This window comes from Eulemur rufifrons, chromosome 2 (genome assembly GCF_041146395.1).
Source record: "Eulemur rufifrons isolate Redbay chromosome 2, OSU_ERuf_1, whole genome shotgun sequence".
In the NCBI taxonomy this organism is placed as follows: Eukaryota; Metazoa; Chordata; class Mammalia; order Primates; family Lemuridae; genus Eulemur; species Eulemur rufifrons.
The window spans coordinates 98,578,071-98,600,917 of record NC_090984.1 but is presented as its reverse complement, the minus strand read 5'-3'; the positions used below and the strand labels follow the sequence as shown (position 1 = coordinate 98,600,917).

At 38.6% G+C, this 22,847-nt stretch overlaps 1 protein-coding gene and 1 non-coding gene across 2 annotated transcripts in view; both read right to left on the bottom strand.

The window, feature by feature from the left end:
• Positions 1 to 22,847, bottom strand: part of SIPA1L1 (signal induced proliferation associated 1 like 1) — a 355,295-nt gene that overhangs the window by 183,047 nt on the left and 149,401 nt on the right. Inside the window, exon 5 of the mRNA XM_069488451.1 lies at positions 9,331 to 9,392. The gene's annotated coding sequence lies outside the window, so the exon portion shown is untranslated. The remainder of the gene's footprint in view (positions 1 to 9,330; positions 9,393 to 22,847) is intronic.
• LOC138381199 (small nucleolar RNA SNORA51) lies at positions 5,064 to 5,191 on the bottom strand. The gene has a single exon (XR_011233111.1). It is a non-coding gene; the product is annotated as a small nucleolar RNA SNORA51 (small nucleolar RNA).

The following is a 22,847-nucleotide window of genomic DNA, read 5'->3' as shown; positions in this document are numbered from 1 at the left end:
CTCTAGGGGATTCCAAGAATCAAAGAATGTGGCAAAATTTCAGAACAAAATTTTAACTCATCCTACTTTATGCAGGACTGGAAAAATGTAAGAATAGCTGAAAATCAATTCATTGGGAACTAGACAACTCATCAACTTAAAACCTGAAGAGAAAATAACTTCTCACTCCTCTTGAGAAAAAGGGAGATCTTAATGTATAATAGTTGAGAAGAAGAGTCGATTAAAAATAAAGCGTTCAGCTTATTTCATAGTCTCCTCACAGAATTAATGAAGGAGGAATTCATCTGGTAGAAAATTAGAAAGGCTATTTTAAGGAGAAAGTGGGCTTTTTTCCCCCCTGCAGTTAACAAGTTAGCAAGTCAGTCAAACTTTCTATTAACTGATTATCTACTAAAAACAAACACTGACAAGTTAGTTATTGCTCAAACACCATCCTCACACCTTGATCAGAAAATGGTAGTTACCTGGTATGATTCAGGACAACACAAAAACAGTTAAAGGAGCAATGGCAGATTTTTTTTATCTTTTAGACTACAAATTCCTTATCTGAACTCTTTTCTCTTTAATTTTCTTCCCAGATCTGATCCACCACTTCATTCTTTGCCTGAATTTGATTTTACTCCCATCTTCCATTTAAAAGAAAGTCATCAAAAAAGAAGCAGCTAAGCATGGTGGCTCACGCCTATAATCCTAGCACTTTGAGAGGCTGAGGCAGGAGGATCATTTGAGGCCACGAGTTGGAGACCATCCTGGGCATTCTCGAGATCCCTATCTCTACAAAAAAAAAAAAAAAAAAAAAATAGCCAGACATGGTGGCGTGTGCCTATAATCCCAGCTACTCAGAAGGCTGAGGCAGGAGGATCGCTTGAGCCCAGGAATTAGAGTGGAGGCTGCAGTGAGCTCTTGCCTGGGCAACAAAGCAAGACCCTATCTAAAAAAAAAAAAAAAAAAAAAAGGTGGGTTGGGAGGAAATGGAGGGGCGGGGGAAGCCCACTCTAAAGGAGTAAGAATGAGGAATGAGACCAATTGAAAACACCTTATCTAAATCCTTTTTAAAAAGATTACAATCTCATACAAAACAAAAACCTATCAATCTTTGCATAGAATCAGTAACCCTCTGATAAAGAGAGAATCTGTTGTAACTAGTTAAGAGTCCAAATAGCAAATGAACACATAGAGAGGGTCCTTTATTTATATCACTACCATTAGGGCTAAGAATAGTTAACTGAAATAAATCTAATGAGTGCTGTGCAAGGAAGCCAACAAACACACAACCCCAACAGTGTGGATAAAAAGATAAGCGTTCAGAACTATTGACTATGATCATACAAAATCTGTATGTCCCATAAAGAAAAGCAAGCAGGAAAATACAATTACTACTTATTAATATTTTTTAAACAAAAATTTGTGTTCTTCAACCATTTAAATGCTAAAATCTCAATTTGATGCTTAAAACTAAGAACACATTGTAACATCAGTGAATCACAATTTGAGCATTTTCCAACAATGTTATAAAATAATTTAAAATTTGGCAATATTTGCCTAATATAATGCATTTATTTTAAAAGACAGGGTCTTGCTATGCCACCTAGGCTGGTCTCAAACTCATGGCCTTAAGTGATCCTCCCACCTCAGCCTCCCTAGTAGCTGGCACAGGCCACAACTGGCTTAATACAATTTAAATCAGTCTCTCAATGGAAGAGATTGCAAGAGTGAAATCCACCAAGCTGTTGTTGTATAACTAAAGAGTCTTCAAAAACAGTACTCTGTTCTTGCTAACATTAACAGCTGCTGAAACACATTTTTTTAAAAATCACTTTCTTCCAGGGGTGGAGTTTCCCAAAGAATTCCAGGCTAAAATCTAAATGGACACAGCTCCAAAACTGAGTGCTACCACAAAATGTAGACTTCCTTTAAAACAACGTTTACACTCTTTACTTGGAAGAGAGGGCAGAGGACAAAGCTCTCATCATTGCTCTGTTTATACCACGATGGCTTCAGGACAAGAAACTGTGGGGACCAGTACTGGCCAATTGGCTGAAAGTGCATCATTGCTCATAGAGAACGCGTCTCTTAAGCATAGACACTTAAAAGAAGCCCAATGCAACTGAAGAGGGCTGTGGCATACTAAGCTATTCTGAGCATCAGAGAAGGAAACTGGCAAACAAATGTTCAGAAACTATCAAAACAGCACAAAGGACAAATACTTTCAGGTCCAGGAAGATGTCTGTTGCTTACATGAAACTTTGCAGTGTAATGATTTAAAAATCAGACAATATTCCAAGTTACTGTAAATTGAAGGATGAGAGAATGCTACTGGGATAATCAGAGAGATCTGAGTTAGTGAAAGAATTGCAGAATTCCATAGCTTTGCAATCTAGTGTTAAGTTACACGAAGCTGTTCTAGAGACAGAGGAAGGGAGCAAAGAGGAGAAAGGGCACATCAATTAGAACATGGCAGGGGAGAGATACAGTACATTAAAAGTAATTTTTGAAAATCCAGGAGGGGCCAGACATGGTGGCTGAGGCCTGTAATCCCAGCACTTTGGGAGGCTGAGGCAGGAGGATCACTTAAGCCCAGGAGTCCAAAGACCAGCCTGGGCAACACAGTGAAACTCTGTCTTTACAAAAAATAAAAAATTAGCAGGGCAAGGTGGCACACACCTGTGGTCCCAGCTACCTGAGGCAGGAGGATTGCTTGAGCTCAGGAGGTTGAGGTTACAGTGAACTGTAATGAGGCCGCTGCACAATAGCCAAGGCAGTGAGACACTGTCTCAAAAACAAATTCAGGAGGGACTCTGACATTCGGTTATCCCTTCCTAATTACCACATGCAGCCTTTGGTGACTTGACTTTTCTCTTCTATGCTTCTATCAGCAGAGCAGAAGGCATTTCTTTTTTAAAAGTATGTTATTTTTCTACTCTTTCTATATAGCAATTCATTTTATATGATCACTTCTCTTAAAAATCAAAAACAAAATTCATGCTCACAGAGAAAAACATGCCCTGCACAAGAAAACCTCTCCCTAAAATTCAGTGGAAACAAAAGTTAACTAGAATAGGCCAGTGCCCAGCTTCTCCTTCACATGGCTCTTTCCTTTAGCCTATGACAAAATGGTCACCACCAGTAGAGAAAGACACACTTGCAGTTCAGAAGTTATTAAGTTTAAGACACACCATATATGGATATTTAAGAGTGTCTGACTGCCATCACCTCCAGCCAGTGCCTTATTCATCATTACTGTGGGTTTTTCCCTCCTCCTCTCATGCTGTGCTCTGTGTTCTGTGAGAACACATTAGCCAATGTCAATAATGGCCACTTCTGGGTGGTAAAATTATAGATGGTTTTCATTTTTGTCTTTATGTTTATCTGCATTTTCTACATTTTTTCACAAGTATGTACTATTTTTGTAACAGTTATTTTTTAAATTTGCTGAGAACAGAGTGCTAAATGGGATTTTCTTGATGCTCTGAACAAATACAACTGAATGGATGTTATTCCAAATGATCATCAAAATATAATTAAAGGAGCAAATTATAGTAATAATGAATGCTGAGCCCTGGCCTAAATCTTTACAACCAGCAGACTCCATACATGTGCAGAGTGGCTGGCTGTATACCGGTTTCTCTGCCTTTAAATCGAGGCCACTAGGTAGTAATACAATGGGGATATCATCAAATCTTAGGGATGGGGCCAAATATTCAGACAGAAATAGAGACAGATGGTCTCTCTGCACATACTCTCTTTTGTAGAGCTTTCCAGATTACAGAGGGGACCTAACTCCATAGACCAGACTAATTCTATTTAATTGGTTTGAGGAAGAAACTTTTTTTTTTTTAAATGAGGGTGGGAAGCTTTCATCAGGGATTAGCATTCATTCAGAAAATTGAGAAGGCATCTGCTACTGGAGGGAATAAAATATAATCACACATAAAACTCCTTTAGATATTTTTCCACCCATTAAGAACTTTGGAATTCTCGACTGAGGTCTTAGAGCACTGCACCCTCTAAGAGATATTCACTGCCATGGAATAAATAATTTACCCAAAGTAATTTAGAAGCCAAAAAGTATTGTTAAATTCCCATTAAAGGTGAACTTTTAACACCCCTCTGTTTAGGTGTTGGCTAATAACCCAATTATTCACACAACATACAAAACCAAGGGTAACAAGGTTGGGTGATTTGTTTTTGGTACTGAAGCATCGTCTGGTCTCTTGGCTACTAACTGCAAAAAGAGACTAAGTGAAAGGCTTACTGGGTACTAATCAAGTCCTTTCTTGGGGAACTGGTGCTCTTTATAAATAAACATAGCCTAAATCCCTAAAATGAAGGTCTTTGTGATTTATATTAGGGAAAAGATCCACCTAATAAGGAACTTTTAACAAAAGAGTATTCACAGACAAGAAATATTTTACTGATCAGTTTCTTAGAAACTCACTCTAAAACCTTTCAATTTAACTCAGCAGATACGCAAACGATAATTTTATAATTTGAACATCTGATTTTCAACAACTCCAAAATGAAAGTGACATGGTCTAACAAATAGCAATGCCCTAGACTAACAAAAACAACCTAGCTCACATGCATGTGCACCTACACCCACAGACACAAAACGGCAGTTACGCCTACAAAACACAAAATTACAGTGAGCTGTGGCTTCTTCCCCTTACCGCCAAAAGATGCATTCCTCTGAGGTGCCCACTCACATGTATTCTAACATGAAAATAAAGATTTATCCAAATATTAAGAATCAACTCACGTTACAGGGTGAAAATCCAGTCTTTTTGCTACTGAATGGATAAATCTGCTTGCCCTTTTCTCTTTAGAGCAGACACAGTAAGATAATGAGTGCTAGGAAAGACCCTCAATATATCATCAGAAAAAAAACAGAAAGAAAAAAATGAATTTAAAGTTATTCTCTATCTAGGGAAAGTCCTCATTTTATCGCTATCTCTAAGTGACTTATTTTAAAGTTTTGATATAAAATAAATTGAAACAAAGAAAACTTTTGATATTTTAAATAGATTGAAACATCATCAACTTATTATTTCCCCCCCTCAACTCCATGTTGTGCCATTCACAACTGAGACCAGGCACAGGGCCTGGGCCGAGGCACACGTGGGGTGGGTTGACTTTGCTTCCTGCTCATAGTCAGCGTCAGAGCACAGCCTGCAGTGAGCACAAGGAAGCCAACCGATTATCGAGCAAACACAAAAAAATGACTTTGGCCCACTTCATTGCCAAGTGCCTAATAGGCCTCCGTAAGTTTGCTGACCCATCACTTTGAGAAAAGGGAGAAGAGGACATCAAATTTCCATTCCAAAGACGAGAGAAATTGACTTGTGGGACTAGTGAGAAGGAAGCAAAAGAGATACAATATAAGCTTCCAGGATTTCCCCCTGCCTGAGTTGTGCTGTGGGGGTCAAGCAGAGGCCACACTGCCCTTCCTGAAGGGTCGGACGGGGCAAGGAGTGGGAGCTGGAAGACAGGCCACGGTTCCCGCCTTCCCCACCAGGGAAAGAAGAGTACAAAGCATGGAGGAAGCTCCTAAGACAGACCCGTGAAATCAGGACTGCTTTCAAATGTCAAATATTCCAGTGCTCTTCATTCTATGGGGGAGAAATTTACTTTCACAGATGCATATTGACCCTCTGTAGTACTTTCAAAGAACAAGTCTCCTTTTCCAATTCCCTCAATCACAGAATAAAGAGTAGGCAACATTTAGTAGCATTCCAGATAATTTGTGCCAATTTAGATGATTCATGTATTGCTTCCCCAGACTAAATGGTCTATGGCCAGTGCTTTCAAGTCAACAAGGGTGCGGAGAGCAGGACCTAATTACAGATCTGAGTCACTGTCTAGAAGCTCCCTCAGCCCCGGGGGCTAGCCCCCACAAGGGCGGCATTCCATTTTGAGGTATAAAAACAACCCAAGTCTACAAGTCCATTTATATATAACATAATAGTAACAAGAAGACGACACCATCCCACAAGACACAAAAATAAGAGTAATAGTTCACCAAACTGATTTTTCAAAAACGTAAGACTCAATTTCAACAAAAGATGTTACTGTTTTCTTTCCTGTAACATGGATGTAATATGTATGAATTAAGGGGAAAAAGATCTTTTGAGTCTACTTTTTTTTTTCCAGATGCTAAGCATTAAAGCAAAATTGACACCATGTAAAAAAAAAAAAAAAAAACCCAGAAATTCTCTTCATTGTCATAAATCTTTCTCTGATACTTTATCAGTAATCAGGTTCCCAAGTTGAAAGGATTAACGATTTCTGAGTGGAACCGACTGTTCAGTTTCATGGAGGCAACATTCTGAGCAAGAACAAAGGGTAATATGAATCCTCCAACGGTAAAAGAATGAGTTTTTTGAATGCAGAAGGTAAGACTTAAGATATAGTTGAGACAAGAAGAAAATACAGGGCAGGGAGCTGTAGCTCACACCTATAATCCCAGTAGTTTGGGAGGCCAAGGTGGGAGGATCTCTTGAGCCCAGGAGTTCAAGACCAGCCTGAGCAACATAGTGAGACCTCGACTCTACAAAGAAATGGAAAAATTAGCGAGGCATTGTGGTGGGTGCCTGTAGTCTCGGCTACTCAAGAGGCTGAGGCATGAGCCCAGAAGTTTGAGGTTGCAGTGAGCTATGATGACCCCACTGCACTCTAGTCTAGGTGACAGAACAAGACCCTGTATTAAAAAGAAAAAAAAAGAACAAGACACAAAATGGTTGCTGAGACCCACTGTTGGGTCCCAAAGGAAATAAGTGGAAATAAGGACACAGCGAAGATTTCCGAGGAGGCTCCCAAGTGATCAAGGTACAGCACCACTTCAAGGTACAACTTCAGGGTCAGCTCATGGAAGTGGATGTCTCTTCTATAGCTACTACCACCAGTACGAGTAACAAAGTGACAAACTGACAAATTTATAAGTAACAGAAGTAGATTTTGTAGGCATGATGGCTAATTGTCACAATGCAGAAAAATGCACAGACCTACCTTAAGTTTGCCAAAAGCATGCATTCTGACTACGGGATGACTGAAGCTATGGAACAGCAGCTAACATACTCTGCAAAGCTCACTGATGACACAGGTGATCTAAAAGTATCCTGCACATTCCAAACCTGCACAGCAGTGCAGAAGCAGGCTCAGAAAATGAACTCCATGGCAAACCAAGTACCAGAGGAAACTGCTTTGTATAACACCAGTAGATAAGATAAAAAGCTGACATGTTCATTCAAACTCATCAACCATTTAAAATCTAACACATTTTATTACATATCACTAGGATGCCTAATAGATTTTTTGACAAGTATCTAAGAACAAATTTATAGCCTTTTTCAGCGGTCCTGAATTTACTCTCAACTCCCTTGTGATTTTAAACAATAAATGCACATAGCATCTACACTTACCCAAAATTCAAAAGCATATAAAAATCATACAATACATATGTAGTAAAAGCACAATGAATGCATGTGAATAACAAAGACCAAAAAACCAGAATTGTGGTTCCCTGAGGGCAGAGAAAGGGAAGTGTCAGGTCCAGAGCCGAGAGGGAGACACACGAAGCCTCAGGCGTAGCAAAATGCCATTTATTTGAGCATCTGGGTGCAGATGGGTGGAGGCCAAAGAAAGCATCCACCACGAGGGAGGGGAAAGCCTTGGGTTTTATAGAGGGTTTTTCCGAGGGGAGTGAGCAACTGGGCCAGAACAGCTGCTGTAATAAATTCTTTTTCAAACAACCAGTTTCTGGAACCCCTGCGTTGGTCTCATCCTGCAGAGATAGGGGAGGGAGGTAGCTTCGTCCTTATCAGGGGGGACAGGAATACCGGCGCTGCCGCTGCAAGTGTCTGTGATCGGAGTTACCTTTACAACCTCTACTCTCCAGGCTCCTGCGGCTTTTGTGTCACAGACTTCACGATCACTAGCTAAGTTTTCCATTACATGGAAATGTCCTCTACATACTTTTCGGGTTCCCACCCTAAGCCAACCTAACAAAGTGCCATGAGGGAGGATCACCCTGGGTTTTTACTGCGCAATGAGCTGGTAAACATTCCATTTCACTTGTATGCTGTGGAAAGAGGTACATGTCGACATCTGCCATGTTATGCCTTATATATTTTTCTATTTGAAACAACTCTATTAATATTTCAAAAATAAAAGCAAACAAGGAATTACAAGTGTGGGTATAGACTGTTCTGAGAACACACAAAGAACAAATCTGCACTGCCAAAGACACCTGTCACGAGGGGATGGTTTCAAGCCAGTAGTAGCCCAAGACCCTTCTCAGCATTCACAGCCCAAGTTGGTTGAGTAAAAGGCAAAATCTTTTGGGGAAAAAAAGAGAAAATCTGAAAGTCATCTATTTTATTCTCATGTCTTTGAACATTAAATCACTACCTGCTAACAGTTAAGAGTGAAGAGTTTGCCAGTCAACACCAACACGCTCTGCCGGTTTAATTTAACGGTATTATTTTGGCTCACTTTGCAATTACTCGCACATTCCCCAGGGAGAAACTAATGGATTACTAAAAATAAAATGGAGATTAAGTGAATCACTTAGGATGTTTTGGCTCTCAACTCAAACTGGCTTAAACAAAAAGGAAATGCATTGGCTCAAAGACTTGGACGTCAGAGAAGGGGCAAGCTTCAGGGCCGGTTTCCCTGGGATTCTGGACTCCGTCCTCCACCCACTGTGGCTTCTTGCGTGGTCTGGAAGCCAGAACACTACAGCCACGCCAGACCTCACACCAGCACACAATAACATCCAGAAGAAAAGAGGCAGTATCTTCCTGTTGCTCTGTCCTAAGCGTGAGAAGACTTCTGCCAGAAGTTCTAGGCAAGCAAACCTACACTGGAGTCACCCTGGCTAGAACAGGATTATAGGACCATCCCTGAAACCAACTGCAGGCCAGGAAACACTCAACACTGGCAGATGGAGCCAGAGTTCAAGATTCAATCACCAACAAGGCGGGGATAGGACTGCTCCTAATCAGGGCCCAGGAGCTGCAGTCAGTTCCTCACTCCGTAACACGAGGAACAGACAGGATGGGATCCCACCTTCTCGTCCACTCTGTTAGTATTTACAAGGAATAGCCTGAGCAATACCAGGTGTAACAGAACATTAAATAAACCCTATTGTGAATGTGTATATAAAACTATAGACTCAAAAGGCAGATAACCAAATGAGTTGATCTCTTTGAGAAAAGTAGATTTAAAAAATCTTTCTTTCTTTATTTTCATTTCTCCAATCAGAAATTTAAACACAGAAATTCAACACTTCAGAAAGCAGGTAGGTCATAGGAAGTATGGCATAGTACTTACCATATTCCTGTGCCATGGCTACAGAAATTTAGACAACAGCATCCGCACTAATACTGTATAACCTGAAATAAAATAAAAAAACTGTTAAAATACACAAGAAATTTCACTAAAATGTAATAGTTGCATAACTTCCACAAATGTCTTATCTTTATTCTTAAAGGGGCAAATCAGCCTCTCTAAGGTAAGCAGTTGCACTTAAATTATACATTACAGAGAATGTCTTCAGCATTAGAGTATCTCTAATTTTTTTTTTTTTTTTTTTTGAGACAGGGTCTCTCTATGTTGCCCAGGCTGATCTCGAACTCCTGGGCTCAAGAGACCCTCTTGCTTCAAGCCTCCTAACTAGCTGGGACTACAGGCATGCACCACCATGCCCACCCAAATATTTTCAAAATCATCTGCCTCTATTGTAGATCTGATCATCAGAAAACAAAACATATTCAGGTACTACAGGATGATAGAAAGAAAACCCCAACAAAATACATTTTTATCAAATAGTATTGCCCTGGACTGCTGTTCATAAAACTGAAACAAAAAAAGGGGGAAAAATAGAATTATTAAACATATCTCAAAAATCACAACACACAACTAACCTATTCAATCCAATGCAACTTGAAGCTAGATAAATCAGCTTCAATTTCTAAATTCCTAAACTCAGGGATCAGAGGAAACAGTTCGGGGGGTGGGGGGGTGCATATCTGATTCAAATATTTGACACTGCATCATCTTGCTTAATAAAAATCATTGAATATTCAGCAGACCGTGGAATGCTCAACAAACCCTTAGAACTAGAGACCCTAAAATTGCTTTTAATATTGAAAAAAGTTAAGAACTTTGTCCTTGTCTAAACCCTAGGACAAACAACAATATAATGAGTCACACTCTCAATTAAAAGGGAATGAAAAACATAAAAATCTTACTGAGCTTCAAGAGACGGTGGTGTTTCCAGGTGGCGGTATGACAAGGCTGAGGATAACTGTGCACGTATCTACAAATACTGCGTTTCATTTCACTTTCCTTAGTGTATGTGAGATTTGCCCATGTTGTTGCATTAATTATGATTAGTAAAAATTAAATTTTTTAAACCATTAAAAGAATAAAAGTGGAAGCCTCAAAACAGAATATCTGCAACACGTATATCTACCAAAAGACTCATTGAGAATATATAAAGATGCCTTACAAAACAGTAAGAAAGGCCAGGCACAGTGGCTCACACCTGTAATCCCAGCACTTTGGGAGGCTGAGGTAGGAGGATTGCTTGAGGCCAGGAGTTTGAGACCAGTCTGAGCAACTCAGAGAGACTCTGTCTCTACAAATAGAAAAATTTGCTGGATATGGTGGCGCATGCCTGTGGTACTAGCTACTCCAGAAGCTGAAATAGGAGGATCTCTTGAGCCCAGGAGTTTGAGGTTGCTGAGAGCTAGGCTGACGCCACGGCACTCTAGCCCAGGCAACAGAGTAAGACCCTGTCTCAAAAGAAAAAAGAAAAAAAAAAAAAAAAGAAAAGAAAAGAAAATGTGGGTTTGGCTGTGTTCCAATAACACTTTATTTACAAAAACAGCCAATGTGCAGGATAAGGTTTTGCCTGCTATACAGCAATGAATATAAATGAACCATAACTAAGACAACAACACTGAGGAATCTAACATAATGCTGAGACAAAGAAGCAAGAATACACTGTATGACTCTGTTGTATAAAGTTCAGAAATAGGTAAGACTATGTAAGTGAGAATAGTATAATAGTTACCTTGGAACGGGGGTGGGAGGAGGCAGAGACTGGGAGAGGGGAGAAGAGGGAATTTTGGTGGGCTAGTAATATTGGATTCCCTGAGTTGGGCAGTTTCATGATTATGTTCAATTTGGGAAAATCCATTAAGGTGCACATTTATGATGCACTTTTTTTCATCTTGCATTAAAAAAAATTTTAAGTAATTTTTATAAAGACTATGAGCCACATTGCTAAGTGGATGCTTTCCCAGAGCTCGCTATCCCTGGATATCAAACACTGCCGCAATGGCAAGCTCTGTACCCTCACAGAGCAGGTTCCTGAAGCCTCTCCTTCGTTTACAGGGTAATACCTGCATGGCAACTAACCCCCTCTTCCAAGTTCCATGCAGGATTTGAGAGAATGAGCTATGATTAGACAGCTCACACAGGAGTGGCAGGAGGTGAATGCAACACAGAAGGAGAGAGGAAAGTAACAGATGGGAGAAGAGGCTGGGAGAAAGGAGGCCCTGCATTTTAACATAATCTGCTGAATAAGCCATACAGAATAGAAAGTAACATAAGCAGCTTAGAAACTCAATTTGGAGGGTCACTGAACTTGCCTTTTGAACAAAAATAATGACAATTTTAAAGCTTACTAAGGCTCTGAAAAGACTGAAGGGTTTTATTTCCAGTACAAAAATTTCTTCCCATCAAACAGATGAAATGGGTAGAAGTTTCAGTTTTTCAAGTGAAGAAGCAAATCGGACAGATGACACAATCTGGACTTTCTAAACCTGCATGTTTTCAACAACTTCTATACCTTGATTTCATCCTATCACCAAACACAGTAAACTACATTTCACCATATTTATAATTTAATTAGATGTTGTAACTTCCCCGGGGATCACAGGAAGTCATTAAGTTACCAAGGTGGTAGCCAAATACATTAGAAGAGACAGAAACTATGCAAAAGCCAGAGATGACAAGACCACGGGCATCACATTTCAAGGATTTGCATTCCATTAGCGTGGCCTTGTATCATGAGTGAAATGAAAAGAGGAGTAAAGAAAAAATAAGTGAAAAGAACTACAATCTATTTACTGTCCTGCATAACTGGAATGCGTAAGGAACCGGATGTTCCTAGTTGCTGGAAATGCGAAGATAAAAGTCCCCATCGTAGAGCTCACAGCAGAGAGGAGCCGGCAAGCCTATGTATCAATGATTTAAATTAAACGTAATAAAAGTTATGAAACATGCACAAGTGCTATGGGAGCTACAATTTAATAGGACAGAATTATTAAATGTAGGGGGAGTGAAATGCAAGTGGGAAGAGGATAAGAAAAGGAAGTCTTCCCATAGAGGTAAGAGTGGAAATGGGTTTTGAAAAATTATAGATAAACAAGGTAAGCATGGGAATAGAAACATCATTCTACGCAGAGGGAGAGAACGCACAAAGGCAGGGAGGCATGAATGAGTCAGTCATAAATGAGGAATAACAAGAAATCAGAGGCAGTCAGAATATGATGTACTTGTCAATTACATAAGTTTGAGTTTTATCTTACAAGCATTCTGGAGCCATTGGAGTGGGAATTAGGGGAAAGAGAATGGAATATCAGGCATAGAGGCGAAGTGGCAAGTCTCCAAATGTATCTTTTTGTATAGTTTTGACATTTAGAATCATGGTAATGTTTCCCAAAATAAAAGAGCAAAGAATTAAAATAAACCAGTATGTGGGGGGAACCTAAAATGAAATACAAAAAGTAACAAATGAACTGCATTACAAATATATAACATAACCACACTGAAGGGCATGTAGAAGAAAAGAACAAATCACTTTGGACACCAGGATCTTGACTATATACACGGAGACTAGAGATAAAGAAAGGAGAAAGGCTAGAATGAACTCTATGGCATTGGACTCGAATCAGAGGTATCACTGTGAACTCACGGTTCATAATATGTATTTTTGTTGTTGTTGGCTACTTGATCTTGGAATATAATATGTATTTCAATAGAGGGACGGATGAACAGGAACAGATAGATATAGAAGTGTGTGTGTGTGTGTGTGTGTGTGCGCGCGCGCGCGCGCACGCTCTCGCGTGTGTATTTTGTTTGTTTGTTTTTTCCCCTAGCTCTGTGCTCTGAGATCACCTAGGAACAATGACACCCCGTAGCAATGAACACACTTAGCACCCAGATATTGGTTTCTAAACACTATCCTTCAATAAAAAGATCCAGAACTACTTGGAGAAATGTCTGGCTACAAAACTGGGGCAGGGAAAGTACCAAAAGAGCCCGGAACATCTTTTGGTACCAAAAAGTAAGGAAGTGCTTAAAAAAGAGCGGAACTTATTGAAAAAAAAAAAAAATGGAACCAAACTGAACAGGCCAAATCTTGGATAATTTGAATAATAAAATTAAAAATTATATTAATAGATTATAATGCATAGAATAAAACAAATATCTACAAGTCCAAACCGATAAAAATAAATAACTGAATATTTAAGCAAATCGAAGAAAAGGACAAGCTTTCTTATAGGAGAATTTCAATTGATAAATGTAGATAGAATGATAGAAATAGAAAAGCCACCATTTGACAAACACCACAGATTAAAAGACACAAAGGAGACATAACTAAATGCAATGTTTGATCCTAGATTAGATTACAGTCAGACAAAAGACATTACTGGAACAGCTGATAAAAATACAAATACAGTGTAGAGATCAGTAAATAGTATTGTATCGATGTTAATTTCCTGATTTCCATAATTTTACCATAGATATATAAGATAATAACATTTGGGAAAGGTGGGTTAAGAGTGTATAGAAGCCATTTGACCAATTTTTTAAAAGAAATTCTGGCTGGGCGTGGTGGCTCATACCTGTAATCCTGGCACTCTGGGAGGCGAGGGAGGAGGATTGCTTGAGGTCAAGAGTTTGAGACTAGCTTGAAGAAGGGCAAGACCCCATCTCTACTAAAATTAGAAAAAAATTAGCCGGGCATTGTGGCGTTTGCCTATAGTCCCCGCTACTCCGGTGGCTGAGCCAGGGGACTCACTTGAGCCCAGGAGTTTGAGGTTGCAGTGAGCTATGATCATGTCACTGCACTCTAGCTGGGGCCACAGAGTGGAGCTCTGTCTCAAAAAAGAGAAAAAAAAATCTGAGATTATTGAAAAAAAAAAAAAAAGACATAGATAGATGAGAGGTTGCAAGTCATAACCTTAATCCAAAACCTGGTTTCAGGCCTGTTTGTTTTGTGATCTGGGAGCTGGCTTCATAGATGAGTTCAATTTTCAAAATTCATTTACCTGTCCTCTCTGTGCACCTTTCTGTGTGTATGTCATACTTCAAAATGACATTTATTCAAACACAAAATGAATGATGAGCAAAGATACTGGCAAATACTAGATTAAACAAAATAAAACAAAACCATAGGTCTCATTTGCTATTTATAGAAGAAGGTACTTAAAATTCTCAAAGTCCAATTAAAACACTTGAGAAGGCATCATTCTCACTGTGGTTTTTCAAAAGAAAAAAGTATTTTAAAAAATGTTTTAAAAACCTGCTATTTTGCTAGTTGGCTACAAGGACAGGTGAGATTGCTTCTCCTAGGTTCATACCAATTAGATTATCAATTCATTTATATATACATATATGAAGAATATAACTTTTGACCAAAGAACATTAAACTTTTCAAATCAGTATAACTGGATTTAAAAAAAAAAAAAAAAACAACTTCCGATGGCTAAGCTGACCCGGCTGAGGTTAGAATAAGGTGCACCCAGTAGCTTAGTAACCATTCTCAGAGCAAGAGGTTCCTTACACCACTTAAAATTACATTTTACAAACTTGAAAAAGTCATCAGCTACATATTTAAACGTGGCATCAAAGATACCATCTACTTCTCTTGGGTTTAAATGTTATATAATAGTGTTCAGAATTTAGAATATAATGGGCCATATTTTATATGGATGACAGTATGTACAAGATCTTTAAAACAGATGGTAACTTACGTAGAGACATCAAGTGACAGATCTGGCTGATTCAGCTCTAATTCATTGTTTGCTTTCTAACAGCACTATTTCAAAAAGAGCAATTCCATAGCCCACAGAAAAGATTTTCATTTTAAGTCGAGGTGACATCTTAAGTAAGAAGCAATCATACAGATTAACAGAAGACATGAACTGCTATAGAATACACTAGAGATATGTTTCGGCAAACCATTAGTTTTTATACCCAAAGGTAGGTACTAAGTTTATCAGCCTAACAGTCATTGAATTTATTAAGCCATAATTTTGCTACACGAATTCTCCATTCTTTCCTTCAGAGCACACCGAATAAACCAGAAAGCAATGTTTGCTTTCCTCTCTACAGTAACAACTGTGCATTTGGCCTGAATTCTAAATAATCAGGTTCTTTATGAAATTTTTGAAATTCAGCCAATATACGGATCTTTTCACTAAAAATAAGCATGAAGGAAACAGGCTCAAATTGTAACTGTCATATTTAACTACTCAAAACGAGGGAGGACAGCCTTCACAGACAAGTTGGACAAACACGCACAGACCTCACCATCGCCATACATGTTCTGCTGTCACTAAACACAGAACTGTTTTGAAGAACTGGAAGTGTGAACATTCAGCTGGATGTCTGATGGCATCAGCACCTATGCTTTAAAATCGACTGACATAACACTTAACCAATCGCATAGTGTCTTTCTACACTCAGTAAGACTACAGTGGGTGTGATGGTTAGTTTTATATGTTAACTTGGCGAGGCTACAGTACTCATTTAATCAAACACTAATCTAGGCGCTGCTGAGAAAGTATTTTGTAGATGTGGCTAATGTCTGCAGCAGATGTTAAGTAAAGAAAATTATCCTCGATAATGTGGGCAAGTCTCATCTAATAGGTTGAAAGGCCTCAAGAGCAACAACTGAGGGTTTCCAAAGAAGAAATTCTGCCTCAAGACTGTAGCATCAACTTCTGCCTGAGTTTTCAGCCTGCCCTACAGATTTTTAACTTGCCAGCCCCAACTGAGTCAATTTCTTCCTTAAAAATCAATCTCTCTCTCCCCTCGCTATATGTTTATGTATTTATACACACATTCCCACACATACATCTCTATTGGTTCTGTTTCTCTAGAGAACTTTTACTAATGCACTAGGTAAAATGAAGCTCTTTCTTCTACATAAAAATTCCAACATTAAATGTGTGTTGGTGTTGGGGGGGGTTCCCCAAACCAACCAATTCTTTAATTCTTCGCAGACACCAACTGGACGTCCTACAGTTCAATTCAATGCTGACACTGTCTACCTGGAGTTAGCTTAGATCCCACAAGTTAAGGGCTCAGTCCCACAAGACTGTCCCCACTTCAGATGCCAATTGCAAGCTCCGGCCTCATGTCCTACGGATGGACACGCAATAAACTGTGGGTTCCCACAACCCTGTCCTTGGGTTTGATAATTTCCTAGGATGGCTCACAGCACTCAAGACAACTGTTATTCTGTTTACCAGTTACAAAGGATCCGACTGAGGAATCCAAATGGAAGGGACGCACAGGGTGAGGGATGCGGGAAGAGGATGCCGGCTCTGGGCGCACCACCCTCTGGCAGCGCCACGTGTTCACCAACCCAGAAGCTCTCTGAACACCATCTGTTAGGGATTTTTATGGAGAATGGAGGCTTCACCAGGTAGGCATGATTGGTTAAATCGCTAGCCATTGGTAATTAACAAGTCAACCTCCAGCCAATCTCTGCTCCAAGAAGGTAAAGGGATGAGGCGGAAAGTTCCAAACCTCTAATCACGCAGCTGATTTCCCCAGCAACCAGGCCCCACCCTCAAGCTATATAGGAGCTTTCAGCCACCAGTCATCTCATGAACATACAAAAAGACACTCTTATCACTCCTGACTATTCAAAGATCTTTGAAACTCCTGTGTCAAGAACCAGGGTCTAAGATCAAATATAATAACAAAAGATGCTCTTATCACCCCTATCAGAAAAGTGTATAAGGGTTTCAGAAGCTCTGTGCTGGGAACCAGTGAATGCCACATGTGAGCTGAGCTGTCAAGGGTAGGCACTTACACATCCAATCCTTTTAAGCTGTTTCAGGACTACGTCCCAGGTGTTTTACTTTGACTAGCTCATCTGATTGTTCATACCAACATTAAGTGGCAGATACTATTATTATCCATAATTCTCAGGAGGGATGGAGGAGGAAAAGACATAATTCACACAAGGTGACACAGCTACTAAGTAGTACTGGATCCCAAATAGGAACCTAGGCCTTAATTTGAGCTACTAAGCTATATGCATCCCTAATAATATTTCCCAGGCAGAACAACGGGGCAAAAATATTCCAAGCCAAAAAACTTCATGAGCAATGTCATAGACATATTAAAAGTAAATGGCATATTAAACTTGAGATTTGTACATACAGAGAAGGGATTAAAGGGAGCTAGCATGAGCAGAAAGCAGATATAGAAAAACAAACAGTATAAAGGGAAAAATTTTCTGGTTCAAAATTGCTAATAATTGTTAAATAAAATTTATGGGATACCACTGTTTAGGACTGAGCTCCCGCACTAGGCCCCAACAGACCAAACCAAAATGGAATCCCTTGTGTTAGGTGCCACATAATCAAACTAAAACTTTAAAAATCAGAAATATCCCAAACAGGCCAGTTTTTCCAAAAAACAGGAGATTCTTAGCAACCAATCAGAAAGAGCCCAGTCAACCTGAGCTGTCATGATAAGGAAGTCTCCTCTACTTTAACCCTTCCAAGGAAAGTAACCTGATGTTAACCAATCCACTTTTTTGTATTGTGCTGTTTTTCTTGTTACTAGTCAAGCTACCTCACAAAAGCCAACTGTTCTGCCTTGCATTAGATCTTTAAATTTCTTGAAAAATTTTGTTTTTTCACCCAGCCTACAGATTTACCTTTTTGCCATCCTATCTCAATAACATTTATTAACAAAATAAGAATACAAGTAAACTCACAGAGGTACAGGAAATCCCAATACAGATGACATGAATAGACCAGAGCAGTGAGAAATTCAGAGAAATATAAAGCATGTGGAAACAGATTGAAGACTAACCCAATAGGGCCAAGAGACCTGTAACCCCTTACAAGTAAGAAGATGGACCTTCAAATAAATTTTCCTAGCAGAACCCTGGAAAAACAAACAGTGTCAGCAGATTCTGGAAGAAGCAGTCCTTGGATGGTGACCCAGGTAATTGAAGAGCATGACACCTACTACATCAGTCCCCACCTCTCTCTGAGAGGCTACATGTGGCATTAGCCCCTGGATGAAGGCCATGAGAAACTCCCGCAGTGATTCTAGGGACTAGAGAAGCCAGACAATGTTCCAGATAACTTAAAAGTTAATTTATGGTACGCCTGCACTCAGAAGGCAAGTAACCCACCACATCTTATGAGAAAATCCACCCTACCCAACATGGCTTGCCCACAGAGGTCTATGGCTGGGTTCTACACCCCAGATCCCATCCCCAGTAGACATATCTTGCTCTATACATTGTTCTCCCTTTCTTTGGGATCCCTTCTTTGGCTTCTTCTCTTCTGCTTATAAACATGTACAAACATCCTTTTAATCATAAAAAGCCTTTCCCTATACCCAGATCCCTTTCCAAAATAAAGAAGCAATGAGCTAAGAAGATATCAATGATGATTTGGAAGTTCCTAGTTAAAATAACTAGATGAATCATCCTACTATTCTATGAACAAAGAAAAGAGAGGGAATAAAGGGGAGGGGGAACAGGTGGTAACAGCGAATTTAAAGTGCTGCCTTCACAGGAAGAGGTTACTAACTAAAAGTCTACACATAGAATGTGGTCCATGGGCACATTTTCTTTGCCCCACGCAATGTTTTACAAAAATTCAACGCAACTTTTAAAAAATCAGGGTATTTAATACACAAATCCACATTTACAGCTTGAAAAAACAGTGGTAGATCTGATAACTTTGTGCCCATATTCCCAAATAGCAATGGTGGCTGGAGCCACACAGCCTGCATGAGGCCTGCACTCCCCCACTCTCCACTGTCCCCACGACTGTCTTCCTGACCCTGAGCCTATGCCAGCTGCCATTTATCATCCCATTACCCTGTTGCTCCCCTTACAGTTGAAAGTATTTCTCGTTACCCAAAGGCCTGCCTTTACTCATTGACATTTGTCGTCCAGGCCCCTGCAGGCCCTTAAACATTGTCAATCTGCTTCAGAACGACACAGTTAAGAAAGGAGTTGAAAACAAAGATCTCTGGCTGGTAAGAGAAGGCTAACGAGGGCTAGAGTTGTGGCTTAAGGGAGGCTTGCTCTAAGTTAAAATGGAAGAAGGCTGAGCTCATGAAAGAGATTATATAAAAGGGGATGGCAACTATGGATGGACTTTAGGAAACACTCGTAATTCAAGACAGTAAAAGAAAGTGGAAAGGAAGTAACAGGAAGTGATAAGGAGTGCAAGGAGTGAGGTGTTCAAGAAAGATTTCAAAATGAGTTAAGCTGATGATGCACAGATTACAGTAAAAATTCACTCAGTTGTGAGAAGAGTGCTATGGAAAAAGAGCACAGTCCACCGTTAAGTAATTTACTTAACAACAAAATTCTCATCTAAGCTACCCATGAAACTACACTACGTATCAAATGGTTAAGGTTAATACAGATAGATATGTCTCTTAATTACAGCCAACATAAATATTATACCAAGTTCTTAAAAGCCATTTTTCATTGACCAGAATCATCACATGACATCTAAATTACCTAAGTTTTATCTTACATGTTAAAAGCACTTTCAAATGAAAAGCAAAGAGAGAAAAACATTGGGCACAATTCAACACCAACAACAAAATTTCCGTCAAATTGTATGTATGAGAGGAACCTGTGCTGTCATAACAACAAAAATAGTCAGTTAATAAAACAAAAAAGTTACCAGCTTTTCCTCTAAATTTTTATGTAATGAGGAGAGGGAAAAAGCCCATTTAACACTAGAATATTTACAAGAATTTAAAGCATCACACTGATGAAAGCCATCAGACTGTGAACAAGCAGGAATATCTACCCCCATACATTTGCTTTACAAAGATAATTCAGAAATTCTATAATATAAAATAGGTTTCTCCACTATGACTTCTGTATTAGATTACTAGATAAACAAATGGACAGAATTCATAAGGAAATACAAATTCAGTATTAAATGTATGTGGAAATTAATAATCAAAAAGAAATATTAAAACAAAAAGTAGCCATCATTTTAGAACTATTAAATTAGCAAAATAACATTTTGTAGATATTATACTAGTAAGTGTGAATTAAACTGCTTATGGCTGTATCAACTATGATGGCATCTTTAAAAGTAGGTAATATTTAGAAAATACTCATAATCTTTGAACAAGTATTTAATGGCTCTTCTAAAAATGGATCCTATGTAAAAAATATGACAGAAACAAAAGGTTACACTCTGCTACAATGTTTTTTAAATGAAACAGATAAAGAATCTGAAACAAGTCAATTATCCAACGATAAAAATATTACATAGAAAATTATGGTATATCAACACTATAACCATAATTTATTGCTCTTTAATGTGACAATAATAAAGACCATATGCAAACCTAGAAAAATAACTGACATCATGTCGTGGTGGAAAATAAAATACAGGCTGAGTATCCCTTTTCCAAATGCTTGGGACCAGAAACGTTTTTGGATTTCAGATTTTTTTGGTTTCTGGAATATTTGCTTATACATAATGAGATGTCTTGGTGACGGGACCCAAGTCTATACATGATATTCATTTATGTTTCATATACACCTTATACACATAGCCTGAAGGTAAATTTACATAATATCTTCAATAATTTTGAGCATGAACAAAGTTTGTGTACACTGAGCCATCATCGAACTGCAACCTGTCACGTGAGGTCAGGTGTGGAATTTTCCATACTCACAAAGTTTTGGACTTTAGAGCATTTTTGATTTTGGGATTAAGCCTTGAATTTTTGGATTTTGTAATACCCCTACCAGGATTAGAGCTACACTAGGTAAAGAATGAAAAATATGCAGGGACAGAAATACTCAAAAAGTAGAAATAATTATATTAGAGTGATAGATTTGTGGAGCTTTTTTTTTTATGTTTCAATACTCTTTTAATAATAGAGTAGATGAATAGGAAGAAAATCTAGACATTACAGATTACAAAATTGGCACAGAGCAAAAAAACTACAGTCATAGTGCTAAGGAGAGAGGAGAGAGCGAGCTGGGAGAGGCACATATTAGAGAGCAGTAAAGGGAAATTTTAACAAATGCACTACAAAGAGGCCACCAGCTTTAGAACCTTAGAAAGCTACTGGGGACCTAAGAAAAAGCAGTTTCAGCAAAACGATAGAGACATAAATCTTACGCAGAGAACTGCTTAGTAAATAACTGAGCTGAGGAAGTATCTGTGGGCGCCCCAGTCAATGCTGGGAAAAAAGGGGTGGTAATCTGGAGAGAAAATCAAGGTGATAGTAGTTTGCAAAAGTGTTAAGGTTGAGAAAAAAGTTTTCTTAGACTATAAACTAGAAGGAGAGTGAATGATCAGTAAAGAGAAACACTGAAAATGCAAAAGGGAAGGACACTACCAAATGGCTCTCGGAGGCCACATCAGATAAGAACTCAGGTTATATAAAGCACAACTCAGCTTTTTATTATCTGACCCCAAAAGCACTCAAATTGGTCTACAAAAGTGATACTTCACTGAAAATTTTCATATCTTCTTAATGTCAGACACACTGATCAGAACATGTCTCCAATAGTATTTCAGCAAAAAGCAAATCAGAGTTCAAGTCAATGATTCTCTTATTGACTTCTATAAAAGCTGGAGATCCCAAGTTAAACCCCAAATAACCATGATAGAGAAGTGAATTTTTGCATGGATCTAAAATTCACGTTTTTCTTCATCTTAACATTGCTGAAATCAGCATGCGTCTTATAATCAGTGGCATCTCAGCAATGCATCATAGTTTGGAAGGCTGTGTTTTTTTTCTTAATGATACATAAAATACTAAGCTGTCTTATAATTGAAGGTATCTTAAATTCAAAAAAATACGGCATCTTTCTGTCCTTACAAACTGCTCTCTCATGTATTATATAAGTACAACAGAAAAGGGGGAAGGGAATAGAAACTTGGCATATGAAGTTTTAAACTACTCTTTTTGTTTTATAAAAATATAGAATTGGGAACATTTCACCAGACAGATTTCTGATTCTGTGCTAAATGATTCCCATGGTCCCGAATCAATAAAGTTTATTCATGCTCATAAATGTAGAACATAAATCCCACATACACGTTTCCCAGCACTGTGTGTGATTGATGGTCATGCTACAGCATGGAAAAGTGACATTTAGGGAAAAAGGACAACTAAAATAGCATACTTTCATTTAAACATAATATACTTTAAAACAAAATATTTTTCTATTGAACACAAAATCAGAGGCTAGAATAGTTTTATTAAGAACATTAAATATTTTTTTACTTTTTTTTAAATGAGATGAGGCATCGCTATGTTGCCCAGGCTGGTCTCCCGTTGCAGCCTCCTGAGAAGCTGGGATTACAGGCACACGCTACCATGCCCAGTTCCATAATACTAAACTTTTAAAAGAAATACTAGTTAAGCAACTATCACTTAGGGCAATTTAAAATACATCTTAACATCTTTGCAACTTTTCTGTAAATACAAAATTATTCCAAAATAGTTTACAAAGATAACTATACATATATTTTAATTTTTAGTGACAAATTCATTGTTTTTTTTAACCT